The sequence below is a fragment of the Sturnira hondurensis genome, unplaced genomic scaffold, assembly GCF_014824575.4.
Source record: "Sturnira hondurensis isolate 20B ecotype Veracruz unplaced genomic scaffold, ASM1482457v3 Scaffold0021555, whole genome shotgun sequence".
Classification (NCBI taxonomy): domain Eukaryota; kingdom Metazoa; phylum Chordata; class Mammalia; order Chiroptera; family Phyllostomidae; genus Sturnira; species Sturnira hondurensis.
In genome coordinates this window covers 4,533,551-4,546,487 of record NW_028094186.1, presented here as the reverse complement: position 1 = coordinate 4,546,487, position 12,937 = coordinate 4,533,551, and the positions used below count along the sequence as shown (strand labels likewise).

Here is a 12,937-nt window from a genome sequence, read left to right as displayed (position 1 = left end):
TATCTAGCTCTCTATCCATTTCCTCATCACCATCTAACTTAGTATATAATTGACGTACTTACAACGTTTATCGTTTGTTATCTGTCTGCCCTAACAAGCGGGGTGGCTCTGTGTGGACAGAAATCTTTGATTTGTTCACTTGTGTCCCCAGTTCCTAAAGCAGTGCCTGGCACACAGCAGGCACTTCACAAAAGCGGGGGTGACGTTAGTGATGCCGCCTCCGTGTTGCAGAGAAGAGCGAATGCGATCTTACACCGGTGAGGAGCTTCACACCAGGCAGGCGGGCACTTCTGCCATAACAACTTGTACGTGCCTCGGTCTCCTCATCCGTAAAGTGGGAGTGAAAGTCCCTGTCTGTGGGGCTGTCTGAGGACTGATGAGTAAATACAAACAAAGCACTCAGTAGCCCAAGGCGGCACACCGAGTCAGCCTGCAATTATGCTGGGCAGGGTCATTGTGGGTTGTGATGACATTGCCCCAGTTTTCTTAGTCCCTTCCACTGTATCATTGACTTTCTACAGGCAGAGCTGGAGGTGGCTCAGGGAGTCAGAGGCTGAACCTTTGATTACATCTGGGCCTGAGAGAACATGATCCTTCCCACCCAAGGGTCAAAAACAGGCCAAGGGTTTCCCGACCCCACCTCCTTCAATATCCACCTCGATCTCAGGCCGTCTCTCCTTCCTCCTCCTCAGAGCCGACTCCTTGCTGCTCCCTGTTCACAAGCCTTAGAGCTTTCCTCTCTCTCCGTTACCCCTCACCCTCAAGAGCCTGATACCCGCCACCCCTCCCAGCCCGAGCTCACCGTTCCAGCATTGCTCCTTGCAGAAGGCTCCCTAGAGCTCAGCGGCAACCAGAATTAAAACTCTGGCGCTCCCGGCCTCCTCACCGCAGACTGAGTTTCTCATTCCTGGTGAACTCCAGGCCTCAATCAGGGCAGGGGCACTTAATAAATGTGGAATAAGTGCATGAAGAGAGAAAGGCCCAGCTCTGATCCTGACCTTTAGGTAACAAACGTCTTTGGGAGCCGGTTTTCTCATTCTAATAGGGATTTTAAGTGCCTGCCCTGTCCACCTTGGAGATCTGTTGTGAGAACCAAATGAGACCATCAGCTCTCAGAGCAAAGGGGGCTTGGAGGTCAAGCAGTCTAAGTTGCTAATTTTTTAAAATAAGGCTCCAGAGCTCCAGAGACAAGGTACGTTGAGGATAGAAAAACCTAACGTAATGAACTGCTTTCTACCGGCCGAGTGGGCCTGGGATCCTGGAACCTGGAACCTGGGCTGGGTTAGAGATGGTGCAGTTCAGCCGGCTGGAGGGAATCTGAGCCGGGACAGGGAAAGTGACTTGCCCAGCTCAGCCAGGAAGCTAGGATACAGCTGGAAGTTGGGGTTTCCAGTTTCTGGCCCAGGCCTCCTTTCTGCTGTGTTGATGGCACAGGTGGGCGAGGGGGTGGGGCCCTGGGAGCAGAGGCAATGGCTGCTGGATGTTCTTTCCACAGTTGAATTCTCCTTGGGGGCAGAGCCCTGGAGCAAGGTAGGAGGGATGAGGGAGGAAGGTGGCAGGGCTAGCCAGGTGGCAGTCCGTGCTGACAGCCAATTCCTTGGCTCCCAAGGTGGGCTGGGGCGGGGATGGGGTGTGGATACCTAGGAGGAAATCACCCCACACAGGGAACCCAATGCTGGCCATATGGCACAATCAGAAGTGCCCGTCCCTCACAGATTTGGGGAGATCAAAAGTCAGGGGCAGCCGTGGCTGGTGTAGCTCAGTGGATTGAGCGCGTGAACCAGAAGATCTCGGTTCGGTTTCCAGTCAGGGCACATGCCTGGGTTGCGGGCTGGTTCCCAGCAGGGGACCCATGAGAGGCAGCCATGCATTGATGTTTCTCTCCCTCTCTCCTTCCCTTCCCCTCTAAAGATAAATAAATAAAATCTGAAAAAAAAGTCAGGGGCAGATGCTGGGGGCCCATGAGAGATGGGTTGGGGTCCTCCAAATTCCGTGCTGGTTTAGCCTCTCAGCCTCCTCTAGGCCGTGACAGGCAGACTTTCCATGTATGGGGATTTGCCCCTGGCTCACTGATGATGGCTTCATCTCAAGCCACCTGGTACCCCTAAACACTTCCTTGGAGTTTGTGGGCAGTTACAGAGCCCCTCCCAAGTTCTGGGCTCAGGGTGCCCTCACCCAGAATTTCTTATGCAAAGGTGTTGTATTTCCTAAACTTCATTCCCTTACCACCCCCATGGTTTTTGCCATAAAAACCTAACTCATTAAATATATAAATGTTCACTCACTGTTTTGATTCACTTTTTAAAATATAAACTTATATCAAAGAGGAAACGTTATATCTCTCCTGTGAATGAACAATATCAGTTGCTAAAAATACGAGAGGAAAGGAGAATACATACAAAGACGTTCTTGGCTTCTGGTGCTTGGCTCCAGTTGTTCCGGTTCCAGTTGTGCTGATGAGACACACGCGTGCTCTCTCTGGGCCTCTGTTTTCTCCTCCCTGCGGTGGGGTTGGTGGGGGATAATGGATGTAAGACGCCTGGCCCTGAGCTGGCATGGAGTAGGTAAAAGAGAGACTCTAGGCCGGCATTGGTTCTGCTGGTGCTGACCTTCTCCCCTCTGCCCTGGCCTCAGTCCCCTCCTGTTCATGCTCCCTCCCCCCACTGATGTAGAATTTTACAGTTTCCTGTGTACTTTTCAGCCACTGTCTCATTTGACTCTTGCACCACGTGGTGAGGGAAGCCAGGGGAGAAGTTGTCTGCTTGTTAAGGGGCAGGAGAGCCCGCAGAGGTGAAGGGACTTGCCCAAGGACACCGGGAGTGTGTCTGTGTTGGGGTTAGCTATTGAACCTGGACGGGTTCCACTGCCTGGGAAGTGGGAGCTCTCTCCTCCTCAAGTCACCCAGAAGACACGTCCTGGGGCTCTGGCTGGGATGCAGTTAGCAGGAATCCTGGCTGGCCCCCTATTCCTTTCTAAGGAGAAAAGAGGGAATAGCCCCTATCCAGGGGAGGTGCGCCTCCCGAAACCACCCAGCCTAGGTATCCCTTGGCGTCCTCCAGGCCTAATCAGAGACAGTGCAGGGGCAGGGAAGAGAGGAAGAGACACAGGTGGAGAGAGAGAGACCCGCCGAAAGACAGGTAGACAGACACATGGACAGATACACGGAGAGGGAAAGATGGGACAGAGGGCACCAGAAAGACACCCACAACGACAGAATGAAGTTGGAGGTAAAGATGTAGACAAGAAGGACAACATGTGGAGACCGGGGTCAGAGCCCGAGCTCGCAGGGTAGCGCAAGTGGGGAGAGAGCTGCGCGGGGAAGCCCAGAGGTGGATAGGGCCAGAGAGCATCAGGAGCAGAGGAAGCCGAAGGCGAGACCCGGTGGCCAGCTCCACACCATCGCAGAGCGGGAGCGGAGTTGGGGGCTGCGCCCGAGTTCCCGGCAGGGGGCGCCCTAGCTGCGTGGCCAGACCCAGCGGCCCGGCTCTGGCCGGGGGCGGGGCGGGGGCGGTATGGGGGTGGGATGGGGGGCGGGAAGGGCCCGGGGCCTGGGCCGGGGGCGGGGTGGGGTGGGCTGCCCAGGCAGCTCTCGGGCCCCGCGGCCGCCTTTATAAGCCGGCGGGGGAGGTGGCCCCGGCAGCGTTGCGCTCCCGCCACTTCGCGCCCTCAGGCCCAGCGTACCGACCCCGCATCACTTGTTCCAGGACAGACTCTGATCCACGAACTCTGCGCAGGTAAGAACTAGACGTTGTCCTCGGCTTCCCCGGACCCCCGGGGACTCGGTCGATCCCTCCTATATCTCCACTCGTTCCGGGATGGCGGCGAGGCTGGATATAAATGGCAGGGCAGGGACCTCCGCGCCCCACACCTCCCATGGCACCCCGATTCGGGACCCCCGGCTACTTGTCCCGTCTGGTACTCGCGCGCATCCGAGGCTCCTGGCTGGTGGGCTGGGGCGGCTGGATGGATGTGGCCCCCGTGGAGCCCGCAAGCTAAGGGAAGCCCCGATGCAGTCCTGGCCTCTCCTGCCTCCTGCACCACTGCCTGGGACCCCCACCCTCGCTCCCGGCACCTCCCCCAGATGCCCGGAGACTGAGCAGCCCCTACGGTGTTCCATTGGTCGGAGATCTTAGGCTACCGACCTCAGGCCCCTGCCTTGGCGCGCTCTCTTGCTTCCCACCTAATACCCTCTAGATCTTGCCACGACCGCCAGGGGAGGGTGCTGGTCTGCCCTAAAGTAGTTTGGACCAGAGCTGGGAGCAGTAGAGGGAGGGAGGCGCTCGGGTCCAGGAACGGCTGGGGAGGAAGGAAGGGGGCTTCCCGGGGCGCGTGATTGGGAGTGGGGTTGGGCACAGCAACCATGGGTCAAAGCTCTGGAGCCCCCCAAGCCGAGGGAGCCTGAGACCCATTTCTGGGCGTGTGTGCAGGTGAGTGGGTTGCTCAGGATTGGTCCCTTCCTGTGTCCAGTTTTGATAAGTATTAAATACATAGTCAACAGTGGTGGGGTGGGAAGCTGAGGAAAGCCCTGTCTTCCCCCGAAGTTGCCTTTTTCTGACCCTTTCAACACTTAATGGGGTTGGGGGAGGGGGAAACCCTGGAGATCCAAAGACTGGGTGATTCTCAGCCGGGAAGGGCCTTTAGGGTCCTGGGAAAAGCTGAGATTCCACAGGTGGGCGGGGTTTCCCTGGGAGGCAGGAGTTGGCTCGCGCCTCAGGGAGGAGGACCCAACTGTTTGAGAGCCTACTGCGTCCCAGACCCTGTCCAACACCTTACGTGTGTCACATTGTTTACAAATGGGGAGAGTGTGGCTTAAAGAACTTAACTAAGTAGTTAAGAAATTAAGCAAATAGGAACCAGGATTCACACCCAGATTAAACCATACAACCTTAGCCTCCTACTTCCCACTCTAAGGAACCAGGAGATGAGGGGCTGAACCTTGGTTCCTCTTCCCTACCCCACTTGCCTCCAGGGCCCAGTCTGGCCTCCCGCCACCCCCCAGACCTGTCCTCTTCAAATCTGTAGTCCTTCCCACCTGTGTTGTCCCCATCCCGCCCACTCTACCCTATGCCCCGCCCTCATCCCTCCGCCTCCTTTTTTTCTTCCCGAACTCCAAGTCTCTGAATTCCCTAAGCAGGAGAGGCCCCTGGAGTGAGACAAGCTTGGGTGTCTGTGGTGCCTCCTGTAAAATGGGGACTGTCATTGTAAGGAATAAGATGGGTTTGAGGCCAGAAAAAAATTTAACAGCCCTGTTTTCGTGCTGGGAACACAGCAGTAAATGAGGCCGACAAACGCCCTCTTCCCAGAGTGGACATTCAGGCATCAGCAGAACAAACTTTTCAGGCTCTGAAATTGACATTTGAGCATTGGAATGGAGCAATTCACGAGGAAAGGGATTAAAGTGCAGTAACAGCTCTGGCCGTGTTGCTCAGGAGGTGGCAGCGCCTCCCCCATGTGCGGAGGTTGCTGATGGACCAGACAAGGCAACCTATCTGTGTGACCTGGAATGAGCTCTGTTCCCTGTCATGCCTCAGTCTCCTCCTTTAGGCAGAGATCAGTCAATAGTCCCTATTATGTGCTGGCATCTAAATTAATGCATGCCGAGTGTTTAGCTGGCGCCCGTGCTTAAGAGAATACTGGCTATTGTCAGCTCTAATCTTGGCAGAAAATGCCACGCTGAGACTGGGTATACAGTTATGTCACTGCCCTGACCCTGGAAACCTGTCACCCACCTTCATCCAGGCCCTGCTCATTCCCTGTCATTCCCTGATGGGCTGTGCCATAGGGTGGCCTAGTGCCCCCACCCCCCAACACTCAGACACCTACCACCCCAAACACCACCTTGCCTAGGAGCCCGGACTCCGTACTGTGAATGGGTCCGAGGCTGTTGCCTCCACAGAGCCTGCCCCTCTGCCTGTTCTTGTGCCTCGATGTGTCCCAGCCTGGATACGGGGGAACCCAGACTCAAGCCCTGCCTGTCCTGTGGCTTACATACCCTACATTCCCAGCAAGCTAGATGTGGTCCTAGCTTTACAATGGAAGAAGCAGGTCTTGGAGAGGAGAAACAACTTGTCCAAGGACACATGCGCTGCCAGGGGAGCCGGGGCTGGATGGAGCCTGGGTGTCTAGAATTCCAAACACAGTGATCTCCATGTCGTAACTGTCTCTGCGGATGGGGCCTCTTAATCCAGGGGTAGGACCCAGCGGCGTAGTCTGGAGTTCTCACCTTGAAATAGAAACTGGAGTTATTAATACAAACTCCAGAGCTCAAAGAGAACCTTGCGGGGAGAGAGCAAGCTGGGCTGAGAACGGCGCTCAGAAATGTCCATGTGACCACAGGAATGCTGACTCAGCTCCCTAGCCTTGGCTGCGCTGGGCTGTGCGGTGTGTTTCTGTTTTGTTTTGTTATGTTTTATTTTTCCTTCTAGAGACGTCCTCACTTTCAGAGGGCAGTTGGGGGCAGTAGATGGGAGGTCTATTCCCAGCACGCCTGTGGTGACCCTGAACAAGTCACTCTTCTTTTCTGAGCTTCAGATAAGGAAATCTTACGTCGTGTGGGTTAATAATGTGCACTCAGCAGATTGCTGTGAGGGACGAGCAAGGTCATAAGTGGCTTTTCATCACTGGGCTGCGCCCGTGCTGGAGATTGTTCTTGAGATGTTAATATTCCTTGTGGGGCAATGTCAGCTGCGTTTTTCCTCATCACACAGGCGACCATAAAGGCCAGAGGGAAGGCCCTGTTCAGGTCACAAAGGCCTAGAGATAGCAGGGGAAATGCTGGCTTTGGGGGGCAGCTTCTTGGGTTCCAATCATAGCTGAGTGGCCGGAGGCAAGTCACTTCACCTCTCTGAGTGTCGGGTCCCTAGTGGGCCCTCAACAACTTTGATAGGATGCTCAGTGTCCCAAGAACATTTAAGAATAGTGTCCATATTTTTCTGCCTCCCCATACCACCCCCCAACATTTCGAAATTGCTCCCAGAAAAACACGCTTAAAGTTTTCCATGTTGAAATTCTCAACCTCACTGCGGCATGAAATCAATTGTTTGCATTTGATTTGACTTCTCAAATTAAGGGGTAAAATTTGAGATGAGGGTAGGGGGTGGGGGGGAGGAGATGAGAAAAATGAAGCTAAACCAGATGTGTTTTTGTTTAACGGCAGGGTGGTGGTTAAAGTGCCCGAGTATTACCAATGTTCCTTCTGAGTTCCAGTAACCAGGAGTCGGGTTTCACTAAAAATGGTAGTGTTCCTTCCTGGCTAGTGTGGACTCTCCTCCCCATTATTATTATTATTATTACTATTTTATGTTCATCTGAGGCCACAAAGGACTGGCCAGAAAGGAGACCTCACAAATGCCTAGAATTTCAGAACTGGAAGACATTTAGGGGCTGGCTTTGTCAACCAGCTGCTTTGCAGACCCTGGGGGACTGAGGCGCCCAGAGGGGCAGGCAGGGCTTGCACAGGATCACCCAGCTCCCTAGGGCAGAGCTGGCCTCTGAATTCTGTCTCCCAGCTCTAAGCTCCACGACCTTTCCCAAAGTAACCAGTGTCCTAAGTAGGGTATGTTTCCTTTCCATGGGACATCCTTAATGTTATCTTTATTATTATTTTTTAAAAGATTTTATTTATTTATCTTTAGAGGGGAAGGGAAGGAGAGAGGGAGAGAAATATCAATGTATGATTGCCTCTTGTGAGTCCCCTGCTGGGAACTGGCCCGCACCCCAGGCATGTGCCCTGACTGGGAATCGAACTGTGATTGGGTGGTTCGCAGGCCCGCACTCAATCCACTGAGCTACAATGGCCAAGGCTTTTTTTTTTTAAAGAAAAAAATTGTTCAAGGGAGGATGCAGAGAGTATGAGTTGGTAGAGAAAGACCTTCAGCTCAGAAGAGTAAAGTTTAAGTCCTTCAGTAACTACCTGTGTGACCTTGGGCAAGTGATTTCCTCTCTGAGCTGCAGCTTTCTCATTTGTACGCCAAGGTGTCTGAGGAGCACAGTGGTGGTGGGGGGCAGGGTTGAGACTTCCTTAAAACTTGGAATGGGTCTAATTTAATCAATTGGTCCTCAAATATTTATGGCCTAGATTATGGCAGGTCAGTCACAAACTGCCTACCTATGGCAGCAAGGGACAGGTGTGGTGGATTACTGACCCACAGTGGGCTGATCTCTGCCTGGCACCCAAGGCTGGAACTAATTAGTAGCTGCTCTGTCCACTTTACCACAGTCCCCACCAGTCCCTACTCTCTCACACTCAGCCCACTTGCCTCATTGACATTACCTGCCTGCTTTCTGAGTCTGTAGTTTCTGGACTAGGGGCATGAGGCCATGGAAGTGGGGCTCAAATTTCATCCGAATGACTGCATGAAGCTTGGGCCAGCCCGCAGTGGGCTCGGGTTAGGAATGTGGGGTGTGTGGACAATGGTCCTTCTGTGGCCTGGCAGTGACTCTGAAACATGTTGGCTCAATGGAGGGTGATTTCTTCCTGCTTTGGTGGTCCCCAGGAGGAGTCTACAGGCTCCAGAAGTGTGGGGGTCAGAGAGCATCAGCCTGTCGGGGCTCAGAAAGCAGGGCCTGGGGCCTGCCCCCGTGGGGACAGGCAGCCCTGGGTGCTTCAGTCTAGAGATTATGCAGCCCCCTCAGGGAAGGGACTCCCTTGACACGTGCCACCTCACCTAACACTCCCAAAGCCCAGTCCACTGGTGCCACCACTTCACAGACACAGAGCACCTTGTACTCTGAGCCCACAGCTGTCTGTTTCAGTCCCTTTGCTGGGAGCCAAGGCCTGGTGGAATGGCCATGAGGGAGCTTGAGGGCAGCGTGGGAGGCTGTGGACCTTCATGGTTCTGGAGGCAGCTGCTTAGACAGGATGTTCTGGAAGGGCTCCACCAGCTGCTCCGGGGGTACAAGGTAGGCAAGGGGAGCTCTGAATCCTGTGGGTGACCACAGGTCCCTGGCCCTGGAGCCTGCAGAGAGTTCAGAAATGTGCCTGCCTGAGTGGCAAGTAGCGTTTTGTAAGTACCTGCTGGGCACCAGGCACCTTCAACTTTACCTTTGATCCTCACTGCCTCACCCCTGCTGTTTTACGATGAGGAGACTGAGAGATGAGGAGACTGAGACGCAGAGGGCAGACACCTTGGGTTCAGATCCCCACCCCCCCACCCCACCCCCCACCCCGCTCCGTGCCTCTGTCTCCCTGTCCTGACCCAGGGAAGAGAGGAGAATGGAGGGGAAGCTGGGAGGGTGTTTCTGGGAATAGACCTCAGTGACCCTGCCGTGAGGCCCTGACCTTGGCTTGTTGCAGAGAAGCATCTTCCTTCCTCCTGGGTCTCAGCTCGTGAGTCAGGTGGGCAAATTTCACCTGGCCGGGTCTTCAAGCCACTGGATAAAGCTCAGAAACCACGATCGATCAGTTCTTTAAAAGAGTGTTTAGGTGGCTTTTATTCAAAAGACCGCAAATCCAGCCTTTAAAAGGCTCTACCACGTGACAAGCTCTCACCTTCTCTGATCCACCTTTTCTTTGTTTACTCTTTTTACTTTGTTCCTTCCCAGCCAAGGGAGTGAAACACACAGCTGTGGGCTCAGGGAACTGCAGGGTGGGTGTGCTCTCGGGTCTCCGTCCTGTCATCCCCCAGGCCTCTTGGTTGGCTGTCGCTGGACTGGATCAGGCTCGGCCTTTCTTGGTATCATTGGTGTCTTTCTCCCTCCACCTGCCCCCACTTTGACTTACCAGCCTCGTCAATACAGGTGTTAATAACTCATTCGTCTGCTACCCTCCTGGGAACGCAGTGTCTCAGCTGATTCTGATACCGCCTCCGCTCCCTCCTTCCCGCCTGGCCCTTTTATAGCTGCTCGGTTTTCCTGCTTCTCCTCCCACCTGCACCCACCCAGCTGTCTGTTTCAGACAGAAACCAACCACTGCCAACATGGCCATGCCCGTGTGCCGGCCAGTGCCTCACCTGGAGTTCCTAGCCCCACAGCCGCCCTGCGTGGTGGGTGCTGTGGTCGCATGTTGCAGATGAGGAAACAGGCACAAAGTCACATGGCTGGGAAATGGGAGGCACACCCATTGGACTCCTGCCAGTGCCCGTCCACCCACTCAAGGCTGCTCCCTCCTCCGAGACACGGACGACACCGTCCCACTTCCTAGGAGAATCCAGTTCCTCCTTTATTTGGAAGTCATAAAATGGAGTAGTGCCGATTTCCGCTTCATTTGGCCAGCCTTTCAAGATATCGAAGATAAACAGAGTTCCTCCCCACAGCTTGTCCAAGCCCTTGCATGAATCACCTATGTTTTTGTGTGTGAAAATGCTGTGTTTCAATTTTCCCTCTTGTCCTAATCCTTATAATTAACATTTAAGGGCTTACTCTGTGTCAGGAACTGAGCTGATAATTACTTTGAATGACCCTTTTGTGTGTAACTTGTTATATCCTTTTCATTTTACCGACGAGGAAAATGAAGTTTATAGAAGATGAGCAACTTTCTCAAAGCCACACAGTTAGAAAGTGGGGATGAGACCCAAATCTGTGCTTTTTCTGCTCAATCAGATTAGCATCTGGATTCAAATTCGTGTTTGGATACAAGCCCTGGGTGGGGGGACCTTGCTGTGTGTATTTGCTTTCAGTAGAACTGACTGCCTTCGGGGTTTGCAAAGTGCTGGGAGTGGGAGGTCTCCGAGCGAGGGGACCGGGCATGGCTGCTCCTGGTGGGCAGTAGCATCTGCTCTCCCAGTGGGTCTTGGCCTGGACACCCCTTCTCACAAGAAAAGGAAATAATAGTCCTAGCAGGAAGCGTCCTCGGAACCCCAGAGGGTCCAGGGTTTGAATCCCAGCCTGCCATTTCAAGCTGTGTGACTGGGCTTTCCGTCACCCTGCCTGACAACCACCGTTTACATTGGGTGTGGCAAGGCCTCGGGGCTTTTCGAGTTCATGCACAGCACGCAGTTGGCGTGCAAGCTGCTACTCTCCAGTCCTATACTCATGTCAGACATCACTAATCAACCACTGCCTTTTTTCCCCCTTCTAAACCTCAAATTCCTTCTAAATGCAGTCCTCTAGGCAGCCATTATCAACTACTTAGAGCTGGCACACGAGATTGAAGGACATCCCAGACCAAATTAGATTTAATTATTGTGTGGACAGGGGCGGAGAAGGGACAGACCCAGGGTGGCACCCAGGTCAGTGTCAGTGTGCTTCTCGCTCTTTCCCTTTCTGGGAAGGCAGGAGGAACCCGGAGCTACGTGCGCTGTGTCAGATCTCACCTCTGGTGCGGGGCGGGGACCTTCCTTGGGGCACAGAACTGTGCTGGAGTTGAGTCCTCAAGGTCTATTGCGCTGGCCATACTCCAGGCTGAGGGTGAGAAAGAAAAGGAGGCTGGTTCCAGATTGTCCTGCAGAACTTGGCTCATGCCTTTTCAGCATCAATAGTAGCAATAACGGGACTGATAAGAGTCATCAACATTTACTGAATATTCATTAGGCACCAAGCCACTCTGCTAAATGCTTTATTTGCATTCACACTTTTAATCCTGGTAACAGCTCAGGTTTCTTTTTCTTTTTTTTTAATGTAAGGATTTATTAAGCAAAAGATCAAGGTAAAAACACTCCACAATTCTGCAACTGTCAATGTAAAAAACGTTGTTCCGTGGTCGAAAGGTCCGACCTTGTATCCTTGCCAGTGGGGGAGTTCTTCAGAACGACTTCTTGGTAGCAAGAGGCGGGGTTCATAGAACCACATAGCCAAAGGAACCCAGGGAGGCGGAGCAGAGGGAAGCCAGTCTGCAGGGGCGCAGCAGAGGGGGGCCAGCATCACTCAGGGTGCAGTGGTGTGGACCCAGCAAGACGGCGATGTTCGGAAGGCCCATAATATCCAAAATACTTTAAAAACTGTAAAGATGAGGCACATGATTTTTACATTTAGTTACTAGAAAACTAAGAAAAGCACGTATTAGCTTTGAATAAAGGAATGTGAAAACAGGAATGTATATTTTTAAATTTTTACTTATTTATCTTTAGAGGGGAAAGGAAAGAGAGAAGGAGAGAAATATCAACGTATGGTTGCCTCTCGTGAGTCCCCTGCTGGGAACTGGCCTGCAACCCAGGCATGTGCCCTGACTGGGAATCGAACCGCAATCGTGTGGTTCGCAGGCCCGCGCTCAATCCACTGAGCTACACCAGCCAGGGCAAAATAGGAATGTATTTTTACTAATCCACAAAAAAACTCTGTATCGTCAACAAAGACTGTCTATTAAGCAAATTTGTGGAGAAGGGGTTCTTTCGGAAAAGCACTTACTGAGTTAGCGACTGTGGGGATGATCAGTTCAAAGATGAATCAAATGTCCAATTTCAGGAGGGGTTGCAGGTTTAGGAAAAAGGAAAAACTCAAGAAAACACTTACTGGTTAATACCAGCTTATTGGTTAATACCAGCTTTCTGTATCACCTACTGCATGGGACAGAAATGAACCATTTTAAACTTTTACTCATGACACAGTTATGCATTTTAATTATTACATGCACAAGGTAGTATAAATTAATCTCCATGTTTTGTTGAAGTACTGTTTCAGTTTTTGCTCACTTCGAGTGTTCCACACACTCCACCCCAGTGTGCCTGTGGCTAGAACAAATACTTCAGCAGAGGGAATGGTGTAAGTAAGAGTTCCATTCAAAATCTCAGCAAAAGCTAATACACCAATTTTTTAAAAATCTCACTATGAAGTCAGAAAGATGGATCCAAAGAGCTGACTTGTTCCACTCATTCTGCTGTGGTCTATAGGACCACGTCAGGTGACAAGCACAGGTTAGACGTGCGTTAAATGCGTTAAATGGGAAGATTAATGCGTTAAATGGGAAGATTTTGTAAAGGAGGCCCTGCTGCTGACCCGTGAAACTGCCAGAGAGGGTCTGCCTCCCCGGACTTCAGAAGCTGGTCTTCTCCAAGCCTGAGGT

At 52.6% G+C, this 12,937-nt stretch overlaps 1 protein-coding gene across 1 annotated transcript in view; it reads left to right on the top strand.

Annotated features, from left to right (window-relative positions):
- The first annotated feature begins 3,566 nt into the window (after window positions 1-3,566).
- Window positions 3,567-12,937, top strand: part of ALPL (alkaline phosphatase, biomineralization associated) — a 56,291-nt gene continuing 46,920 nt past the window's right edge. The window contains exon 1 of the mRNA XM_037032817.1: window positions 3,567-3,734. The gene's annotated coding sequence lies outside the window, so the exon portion shown is untranslated. The remainder of the gene's footprint in view (window positions 3,735-12,937) is intronic.